This window comes from Calliphora vicina, chromosome 5 (assembly GCF_958450345.1).
Source record: "Calliphora vicina chromosome 5, idCalVici1.1, whole genome shotgun sequence".
In the NCBI taxonomy this organism is placed as follows: Eukaryota; Metazoa; Arthropoda; class Insecta; order Diptera; family Calliphoridae; genus Calliphora; species Calliphora vicina.
In genome coordinates this window covers 34,300,207-34,311,453 of record NC_088784.1, presented here as the reverse complement: position 1 = coordinate 34,311,453, position 11,247 = coordinate 34,300,207, and the positions used below count along the sequence as shown (strand labels likewise).

Below are 11,247 nucleotides of genomic sequence, written 5' to 3'. Positions count from 1 at the left end.
CCATAAAATTTAAACATAAATTTTAAATACTTAAATTTTAAAATAATATTTTTGAAACTTTCAATAAAAAATATTGAAATTAAAAAAAAAAATCGAAATTTTAAAAAAAGTTGGAGTAGAAAGTTTACAAATAAATAACAATAATTTTCTAGTTTTTAAACTTTTATAAATTCTAAATTGGAAAAGTTCTAAATTTTCAATTTTAATAAAAAATTAATCAAAATTTTTAAAATAAAACTCAAAATCATTGGAGCAGAATTTGAAAATATTGACATAATTGGAGCAGCATTTATAAAAATATAAAATAATTGATAAATTTAAAAATTTTAAAAAATAAAATTCAAAATTTAAAAATAATTGAAATATTTTAAAAATATCAAACAAAAAATTTTAATTACATTTCCAAAAATGGTCTAAATTTACAATTTTTAAAAATAAAATTCCAAGTTTTTTTAATAAAATTTGAAATATTTTTATAAAAAACAATAAAAACGCCTCAAAATTTTGAACAAATTTTTATTGGATTGCAAAATTAAAAAAATATTGAATTTCAACTTTAAACAAAATTTGAATATTTCAGTAAAAATAACGAAAACTCACAATTTTTAACAACTAAAACGACAATAATTGCTAAGAATTATTAAAAAAAACAACAAAAAAGTTTTGAAAATTTAAACAAATACATACAGTGAAATTAAAAAAAAAAATTTAAACAAATTTTAATATAAAACAATAATAAGAAATTCAATTTGTTATATTACATAAAAAAATATTCAATAAAATGTTGGAATAAAAAAATCGAAAACTTTCCTTAAAATTCATAACAAGTTCAAAAGATTAAATCTTTAAAATATTTCAAAAATATTGTGTAAAAATTCGTGTTATTTCACCTAAAAATCAATAACGTTAACGAAATTTCATCAAACTAAATAAAAATACAATTTTAGTATTCAATACTGATCAATACTAAACAAATAAATTCATACACTGGCACGTTTAATTTAACGTCATAAAAACCACTTGACATTAAATTATATTTTTTGTTTGTTTGTTTTTACCATATTAATAATACCCACAAACACTAATAAAATATTATTAAAAAAAATTTTAATAAAAAAAGAAACCCTGTCATCAAATAGTGCATTTCAATTATTCAAAACAAAAATATTTATAAAGTTGCTTTAATAAACAAAAAATATTTAACAAGTATTACAAAATACAAGTGTTTTATTAATTAAAAAATTTAAAACAAAACTTTTAATGCCAGAAAATAAATAAACATCTAATTATTACAATTTCATTAACACCATCAGCAATAAAAAAAGGTGAGTTTGTTTATGTTTTCTTTACCTCTCTCAATTTAATTTGACATTTAAATAACTGTCAGTCATATTTGTGTGTGTTCACATGCTTGTTTATGTTCACATACACAGCAATTATGACAGCTATGTATTTAAAAAAAGTGGCTTAATTTGCGAGAGCTTTGCAAAGTCATACTTAGGTTTTATTTATTGAAAACTCAGCTGCCAAATTGTCTGTCAAAAGTTAAACCCTTCGCAACCTATTTATCAAAGTGTTTATTAAATTGTGAATAGATAGTTTGTAAATATGTATGTAATTTAGTAAATGACAATAGAAAATTTATATTGGAATTATTGATTGATAAACTGCTATTGGTTTTAAAATAAAGAAACTACTGGACAGATTTGTTCGAATATCCCTCAAAACCTGGGTTATTACTTGGACTTACCGTATGACATACTTTTCTATAACTAATACAATTCGTCTGCATTACTTAGAAGTAGTCTAGTAATGACTTATCCTTTACCATAGCAACTAGTATTATTGAATGCTATTGTGCAAGTAGTGTCATATTATTAGCATTTCAACTCGCAATTTTTTACTAAATAAAATTAGAAATTAAAACTTTTATTTGTTTCGATTCATTTATAAATTAATTTTTTCTTTTTATTATTAAGTAAAATATTTAAGATTATTCAATCATTGATTACCAACTTTATTTTACGTTTTAAGTTTTTTATTATTATAACTAATTGTTTACTGTTTGATTAAAAATAAAATTTTAGTTACATAAGTAAAAAACTTAAAAATATAAAATTTAATTACCAATTGTTATGTATTTATCTATTTGATTGCATTAAAATCTTTTAAATTAAAACCCTCTCTCTTTTTTTGCATGATTGATGGGGAGATCATAGCAAATTTTGACAGCTATTTGTCCGCGTAAAATTAGCATGTAACCGACGTTTGTCATATTAATTAGTGACACATATTAATATGCTATTATAATCATTTATATGCTTAAAGAAATTTTAATCAACGAAGAGGGAAGAGCTTTGCTAAATTTATTATTTAAAATTGTAAATTTCATGGTATTAAAAATCAAAAATGAAGATGAAACAAAAAAGAAATGATAGAAAATATAAAATAGCAACACTCATTAAGTTGAAATAAACAAAAAACTATTCAAGTAAATTTAGTAACATCGTAAAGGTAATTTAATTTATAATAATGTGAAGTTAAAAAAATCCCAGAAATTCCAAAATATAATTAAAAATTCCAAAAATGGGATTAATAAGTTCCCCAAGATACTTGTTTTCAAGGATGCAAAGAGTAATAGCAATTTTTCAATTTTGTTTAACTAAAAAAATATTAATGAAATCTCGGTCATAGATTGTGCCCGATATTATGAAAATAATAATCATACAAAATTTGCAAGCGTTTAAAAATAGTGCATGGCTTTGCCACAGCGCTGTTGCTGAGGTCTTTGGGGTCCGTCTCCAAAAAAGTTAACTCGAATACTTCTTTGCTACGCCTGTGTGAAATTTCTTGTCAATCGGATCTACCAGTTAAAAATGGCGCACCGAACCCACCCGAGTTTCTTATAATGTTCATATTAGGGTCCAATTGAGTGTCCTGTGGGTGATACCAGGCTTGATTAATTTAATTTTCAATATTGTGTTCATTACCTTTTTTAAACCAATGAAGCAAAACATTGTTGTTATTATTTATTCATATTCTCAAAATAGGAAAGTTTTGATTGAAATATATTTTTGTATGGATCCATACTTCTGATAAATCGATGTGTAAAGAAAAAGAAAATTTTATTTTTATCGAAAAATATTAAACAAAGATGAATTAAATATGTCATGAGGACCCTGATCCAGAATAATTTAAACTGCTTGCTTTATATTGACATCAGTTGTGCCCGAACAAGAGCAGATTAATCTTCTCGGCGTCAGCTATATGTGGTGGGCAACCTCCAATTATTGAGGTATATGAGTCTCGTTCAAAGCTGCAAAATAAGAACTGCGATCGAATGGATCCTGCACATATCTCTTTATGCTATTCTCTATATACTTAGGTCATATCGGACATGGTGGGGAGCCTTTAACTTTGCGATGTCGAAGATTGGATGAAACTTACGATGACATCCGAGAAGGAATTGTAGCGCTAATACCCAGCACATTATGTAATCGGATATAAGATATGCTTAGCTAAACTTGTACTGTACGATATGTGTGAGATATCGCAAATTAAGTGACTGTATTAAATACCCTAATACTAATAAGCATCTCGTTATCTACAACTAGTACTTGGTCAGGAGCTGACAATATAATATCTGAAAAGTAGTGCCGGAATTTTAACGGTAATTGCAGTTATTTAGTTAACGCAGGTAACGGTAACATAGCAGTAACGGTAGCCAACCTTGATTAATTTGATGAATTTTATTTAACTTTCCTAACGTTAAGTCGGCAAATATTAACAAGTTAACTAAATGGCCTAATATTGGAACAAAGATTTCTATCGAACACTTTTAATAAAGGTTTGCTACCGATTCGAAATGTTTAAAATAAAACGGTAACGCTTATTCCAGGGCACACTTAGAAATGTGACTGCGATGAAACAGCTGATTATTTGTATACCCTTCACCTTCGTGAGAAGGGTATATATAAGTTTGTCATTCCGTTTGTAATTTCCACAATATAATTATCCGACCCTATAAAGTATATATATTCTGGATCCTTATAGATAGCGGAGTCGATTAAGCCATGTCCGTCTGTCTGTTGAAATAAATTTTCTGAAGACCCCAGATATCTTCGGGATCCAAATCTTCAATAATTCTGAGATGCTTTCGAGAAGTTTGCTATTTAAAATCAGCAAAATCGGTCCACAAACGGCTGAGATGTGAGGAAAAAACCAGGACAACCTCGATTTTTAACCTATATCTGGATTACTAAGTCATTAATATAGACAATATGGATATCTAATGATAGATATTTCAAATTTTAAAATTTAAAAAAAAATTTTAAATTTAAAAAAAACAATTAAAAATAACAACTCAAAAAATTTTTTTTTTTCCAAAAAATTAAAAAAAAAATTAATTTTGTTTATATAAAAATATTTAAAATTTGTATTTTGAAGTATAATTTGGTGAAGGGTATATAAGATTCGGCACAGCCGAATATAGCTCTCTTACTTGTTTTTTTTTCAGTTTGAACTGTCAATTCACTTGTGGTTGTTGTGGCGATAAATACAACAAACCCAAAAGCAAAAAAACAACAACAGGCAAATTTGACAGTTCACCTACCTTTTAACAAAGTACCTGTTGTTTTTGTATTGTTGTATTTGTTGTAGTGCTGCAGTCACCTTTCAAAGTGGGCCCTGTCTTATTCTAATATTTCGGTAACATAATTAATTTTTGAAAAAAAAATATTTTTATTTAAATTTATTTATGGTTCAGTTCATAAAGTAAAATTTAATAGTATGAGGATAAACTCCTTTAACAAATGGCTATTTGAACAGCTACATAACATAAAAAGTTATCTCATAAACAGTCCAATAACCGATTGCCTATAAACAAACCTTCATCCGACAACTCCCCAATAGATTACTTCTGGTGGGTAAAATAATTACTTTCTGTAGTGCAGTATAAAATAAACCTTTAAAGTGACTACACTTTAGGTTACTTAGAGGCACTAAAGTGAAAATTGATTTCGCTCCTGGTTGCATGGGATGTCAGTATTCTTAATAAAATAAATTCTAACCCCCAGTAACACGAAGTCTGGTTATGTTTTAACTAATAGTTATACTGACAGTTTTCATACAAAAATAATTTTAACCGACAGGATAACTATTAGTTAAGGCATAACCAGACTTCGTGTTAATGGGGGTTAATAAAATAAAAAAAAATTTTGAACAAAATTTTTATAAAACCAGTTTGTACGAATTACTCACCAAAAAATACATAAAAAAATAAACGTTAAAAGGGACTACACTCTAGATTACTTAGACACACTTAAGTGACAGTTGTCTTCTCGATAGATGTATAAAGTAATCAATTGAGTTCTCTATACATTACTAAGAGCATATGCCTTTCTAATGACTCAAAACTTATAAATTGGAGTCAGCCTAGTGATCAGACATTAGTGACAATTAAGCATAATTGATACATTGACTACTTGCTTAACTGCTGGGATTTAAATCCAAATCCAAATATGTGTGTTTGTGAATGGGCATCAATGTTGAAACGTGTGTAATTTATGTAATTCTAGTAATAGTTGAAGGACTATTAAATAGACGATACTGCCGATTATAACTTTTTAACTTATTACTCAAATTATTCTATTTTAAATGAATAATAACATGAATTTGTAATTTAAATAATAAATTGCCAAGCATTAAACTCCTCAAAAATAAAATAGCTAATTTAAAAAATTTGTTTTTTTAAACCAAAAAAAGAAGGGAAAATATAAGAACATAAATCTATAATTTCTTTAACAAAATAGTGATAATAGCTCTTTTTTAACTAATTTCGCAACTTCTAGTTTTGAAATATTCTTTCTTTGATTTGAATTATAAAAAATGATAGTATCAATAAATCTATATTTGGCCAGTCTTTGCATGTCCATAATTATACCTAACTCTACTATTAATTTAAAATATAAAAATTTATTTTCTTTTTTCTGTTTGTTTATATTTACAATTAATGATATTTGTACAAATTAATCATAAATTAAAAGAAATATGCAAAAAAAGTTTCAATGTTTATAGTCTTTCTTTAGATTTAAAAGCTACTTTAGCGGGGTGTTAAAAGTCTTTTGTTTGATTTGTATGAGGGTCTTCAGTTTTATTGTAATATAATAGACATAGAGAAATACACATAGAGCGGAAACTAGAAAAATACTAAAAAAAAAAATTTCTCAAAATAATCACACATACGAGTGTTGTTTTTTTTTCATATAGTTTTTTTTACTAATGCATTCTTACCACTTAGGTTTTAGATAACTGAGTTAGGTCTTTGACAGTAGAGTTGCTGCTCTATTTATATTTCTCTATGGTAATAGAGATGTTCCCGGTTGTTTACAAATTATTGTTTATTTATTTACGTTTTCTATTAATTCTTTTATGTGTTTTGGTGTCAAACGGAAATGTTTAGTATTGAATTTGTTTAATTAAATGTAGCGATTTTTGTGGAGTGAAAGTTTATGTGCAAAAACAGAGAACCAACAAATTTAGGTTGAATTAGAAGTTTGGTTATATTAAAATAGATAATGGGTTAGTTATCAAGCAGTTTGTTTTGAAAAAATGTAAATATTTGTTTACTTTTTTTAGTAAATTGTTTTTTATTATGAAAATAGTAGCAAGAAATCTGTTAGAGTAACTTCGGGCAATGTGGACTACCGTTTTGTTTTTTCTAAATTTTGGCCATAATAAATATGGATATTAAAAAAGTTGCTAATGTATTCTCTAATTGTTTTTGCAGTTGAGAATTTTTTCCGTCTAAGCATAAAAAATTTATGTGAAAATATTGTAAGGAACCCAAAAACCAGCATTAAAAAAATTGGAGGGTAATGTGGACCACTATGTGAGGGTAATGTGGACTAGTATTTAATAAATAAAATTCATGAACCAGCTAATCATGAATGATTAAAAAATTAAATTTCAATATATTTTTATTAATACAAACTAAAAAGTCGCGTTCTTGGCTTAGATAAGTGGCTTAAAAAGTACATAGTTATTGTCGGGTAATGTGGACCAGTAGTACATAATCAAGTAATTTAAGTGGTCCACATTACACGAACTTGGGTTACAGTGGTAAACAATTATTTTTACTTAATAATCTAAATGTGCTTAAATTATTACCAAATATATGCAAAACTACGTGTCCACTTTAACTATATAAATCAACCAAACATTAAATTCTACCAAGTAAATGTACCAAATTTTGTTTCTTACTTGGGCCGAAAAAAATGTTGACCACGCTCATTAATTTCAATACAGGAATAAAAAGCCAACATATCAATTACTCATGAAAGCACATGTCCAATTGTTGTTTCAAACAACTTGTAAAATATACGATAAAACAGTTTTATCATACCTTCAGTAGTTTCTGAAAAAAGGCACTGGTCCACATTAGACGCATAGTCCACAATACCCGAAGTTACTCTATTATGAAGTGTCAGCGAAACAGATGAAACCTGGTTGGAAATTGACGACATGTTACTAGTTTGACCATGGTGCTTAAACGTCAGAGTAATGTCAAAATACACATAGATTCATCAGAAGCTAATTGATTTTTATTGAAAAATATATATCAAAGATGAATTTGAATCAGTCTTGCCCGAAAAGGTAAAAATTCAAATATTTGCACAAAAATGTTATCAAATTTAAATTGTTTTGGTATTCTATCTTGAACACTTTCCCTAACGAGCTAAAATTTTGACTGTAAGATTACTGTCGAGAGATAATACGAGAGACATGAACAATTGTTCAATACCACTGTATGTAGTTTTTTGAGTCATGGAAATATGACCATATACGGACACCACTACCAAAGATTTGGGGCCTAGGTGTAATTTTTGCAAAGAAGTTATAATTTTCTCAGGTTCATATCTTGCAAACAGTTCGGAATTTTGAATTACTTTCTGAGGCAAAGTTGTAGGCCTTGTCATAAAGAACAAAAATTGTGAACATATAAAATCAAAAACTTCATCTTCAAGATCAAAATTGCAAAAAAATTTTCGAAATAAATGTTTTTAAAGCTGCATAAAAGTATGCTTTAGTTTATAATAATTTATGGCCCAAAACACTTAATTCCTTTAGTTTTTTCTTAGTATGAAGTTCGTTTGTTCTAGAAAGTTGTTTATTGAGATCTTAGGTACATTTTTGTAATAGATTGTTTCCTTGAGTTTTTAACGGTTTGCTACCTATGGACCTGAACAGGGGAAAAAAGGTAAAAAATCGATTTTTTGCGATTTCTTTTTTTTTTTGGTCTTTTATCACCTAGTGGTGTCCGTATATGGTTATATTTTTCGTGTTTCACTGTGTATTTAATTGGGTGTTCTGCATGGAGATCAAGTCAATGGAATTGATCTACTTCAACAGGACAGTTAAATATGTGGGTGTGTCATGAGGACCCTGACCCAGAAGTCATTAAATCGCTTACTCCATATTGTCCTCAGTTGTATAAGAGCGAAACAATCTTCTCAGCGGTGGACAATGATGAATCTCGTTCAAATCTGTGAAATAAGAACTGCGATCAAATGGATCCTGCACATGCCTCCATATGCTATCCCTGGAGGGGAAATCTGGACGCGTGGCACCATGTCAAGTCCAGTGTTGCAAACTCTGCAAGAAAATATGTCCTTGGCATATTTGTTGATTTTAATTTTGCGTTTTATTATCTCTCTTGGAGAGAGGTTCTTGATAGACCACGATCAGTTGGCTTTCGGGAGTTCTACCTATGGATTAGTTACTTCAGCGGTAGGAAAGCTTTTGTGGTAGGCGCCAACGATACTGTTTGCAGGGATGTTGGCAAGGGCTGCCCTCAGGGGTCTACCTGTGGTCCATTTAGTTGGAACCTAATGATGGATCCCTTGTTGAGGTCTTTGGCGGCGTCTTGCCGACTCTGTGCGTACACGCATGACTTACTCATCTTAATCGAAGATCAGTCTCGTGCTGAACTGGAGAGAAGATGTGAGCAGGCCATGCGTGGGTTATCGAGGGAGAAAACTGTGATGATGTTGCTGAAAGGCAGCTTATCGCGGTCTCGTCTCCCGGTAGTTTGATCTGACGATGTTAGTCTCAGATACGTGACTCAGGTCAAGTATCTGGGAATTACGCTGGGTGAGATAATGAACTTCTTGGTTCATCGCTCGGTGGTTTGTGAAAAGTTGAAAGTAATATCAGACGCATCCTTAGAAGTAATTGGGGTCTTGGCAGACGTGCTGTGCCTTCCATATATGGTGGTCTTTTCGTTGCTTGTGCAACGTTTGGCTCATTGGTGAGGTTCGGAACGGTAATGTCTGTTATGGGCCGGAAAAAGTCACTGACTTGTCAGAGAGTTGCAATGATGGTTTGCATGCCAGTTTGCCATACGGTCTCGACGGATGCTCTTCAGGATCAGCTGGGTGCGGCTCCCCTTGACTTGGAAGTAATAAGGCGTGGTTTTGCTTTTAAGATCAAGAAGGGATTGCCACTTCATAGTCATGACTGGATTTCTGCTTCTGACGTGGTAGGGTTGGACTCAAGATGGACGAAAATCCTGCTGGACGAACATCTTGTTTCAAGATGGCGTTCACGCTGGACGAACAGCAACAACGGAAGGCTCACTCACGAGTTTATACGGGACGCTACTTTTGTTAGGGAACGCCCGAACTTTGGCTTTGGCTTGAGTTTGGGTTTTATACTGACCGGACATTTCTCCTTGAATGCATTTCTGCATAAAATGGGTCTGTCAGATTCGCCGAACTGTGTTTGTGGACAAGGGATAAATGACTGGCTACATATACTTCAGGGTGTTCACTTTACATTCCGAGGGGGGATGGGATTGCAGTAGGACTCTAGAGAACAGTTGGACACTTAGAAGGTTAGGTGAATACGCAAGGGGTGTATTCAATCGTAGGAGGACTGTACATTAGTTTAGGTGTCTCCTCAGTTTACTATTTGTGGAGGTGCTCAACTGCCAATATGCCTTCGCACAGGTAGTGCACATCGTTTGGCCCGGTTTGCAGATATGGGTATGTTCGTTGATAGGGGCTGATAGCATTATCTATACAAAATGCAGCAAAAATATTTTTCATAACAAAATAAATCACAAGACCAAATTTTTTGTGGATCGGTGCAATTTTGACCATAACTCCCATATAAAATGTTTAATAATACTGCTGGATTTTGTGACTATCGGTCCATAATTATACATTGCTCCTTTATAAGGCCCACATCCAATTAAACGCGAATATACTATGAGATTTCTTCTGAAAGTGTTAAGAGCCTGTAGTCGACTTTTTGTTTCAACTATAGTATTTTATCAGAAATTTCTGCTAAATTCTGCTACTATATTTTTTCAAACTTATTTAAAAAACAAATTATTATGAGATTTATCGACTCACAAAAGCGATACGCATTTTCTCGAATAGAGCAGAAAACTTCAATAAACACTTAAAGACTACAGCCTATTTATAGGCTGTAATAAAAAGATTTAAACTCCTTTTAAAATTTCTTTCCTAAATTCCATTTTAAAAGCATTTTTTTAAAATTGTTTTTTTTTGTTTAAATCCCGCTACTGTGATTCTCAGTTTTTATGAGTTATGTTCGGTCGCTGTTATTGCTTTTGTTTTTTTGCCATAATCTTCTTTTAATTTAACACTTGAACAGCTTCTAATTTGTTTGTTAAGTCGATAAACCATAAAACTCAAATACAAACATTAAAAACTATAAAAATGGCTTAAGGTTAAATTCGGGTTTATATGAAAACCATAAGTTTTAACTGCAAAATTATTTTCAACGTTTTTAGCATGTTGGTGTTTTTTTTTTGTTCATTTATTAATATTCACTCACTCAATTTGAAATTTAATATGCTGGGAACTTTATGAAAAATGAAAAATGATAAATTACATAAATCTGAAATTATGAAAATGACTTTTTTTGGGTTTAGAATTAAGCAAATATTTATACATATAAGTAGTAAACCGTTTTTTTAATTAAGATATTTAAGGAAATTCTCATCAATTACAGAATTTGAAATATTTGTCATAAAAATTTACTATTTAGACAAATAAAGATTTACAAAATGCAAACAAAAAAATTATAAAGTAAATGAAGAATTTTTATTACATTCATGTTAAATTTTTATTGCAATAATGCAACGAATTCATTAAAAAAGTAAGTATTATAGGGGCTAGAGACATCCATCTGCAGCTCTCTTCTGTTGTATATAGTGTA

General features: G+C 29.8%; 1 protein-coding gene across 2 annotated transcripts in view; it reads left to right on the top strand.

The window, feature by feature from the left end:
• Window positions 1-1,118: 1,118 nt before the first annotated feature.
• The window catches only part of blo (bloated), a 326,331-nt gene continuing 316,202 nt past the window's right edge, over window positions 1,119-11,247 (top strand). For both annotated transcript variants that reach the window (XM_065514412.1, XM_065514411.1), the window contains exon 1: window positions 1,119-1,325. The gene's annotated coding sequence lies outside the window, so the exon portion shown is untranslated. The remainder of the gene's footprint in view (window positions 1,326-11,247) is intronic.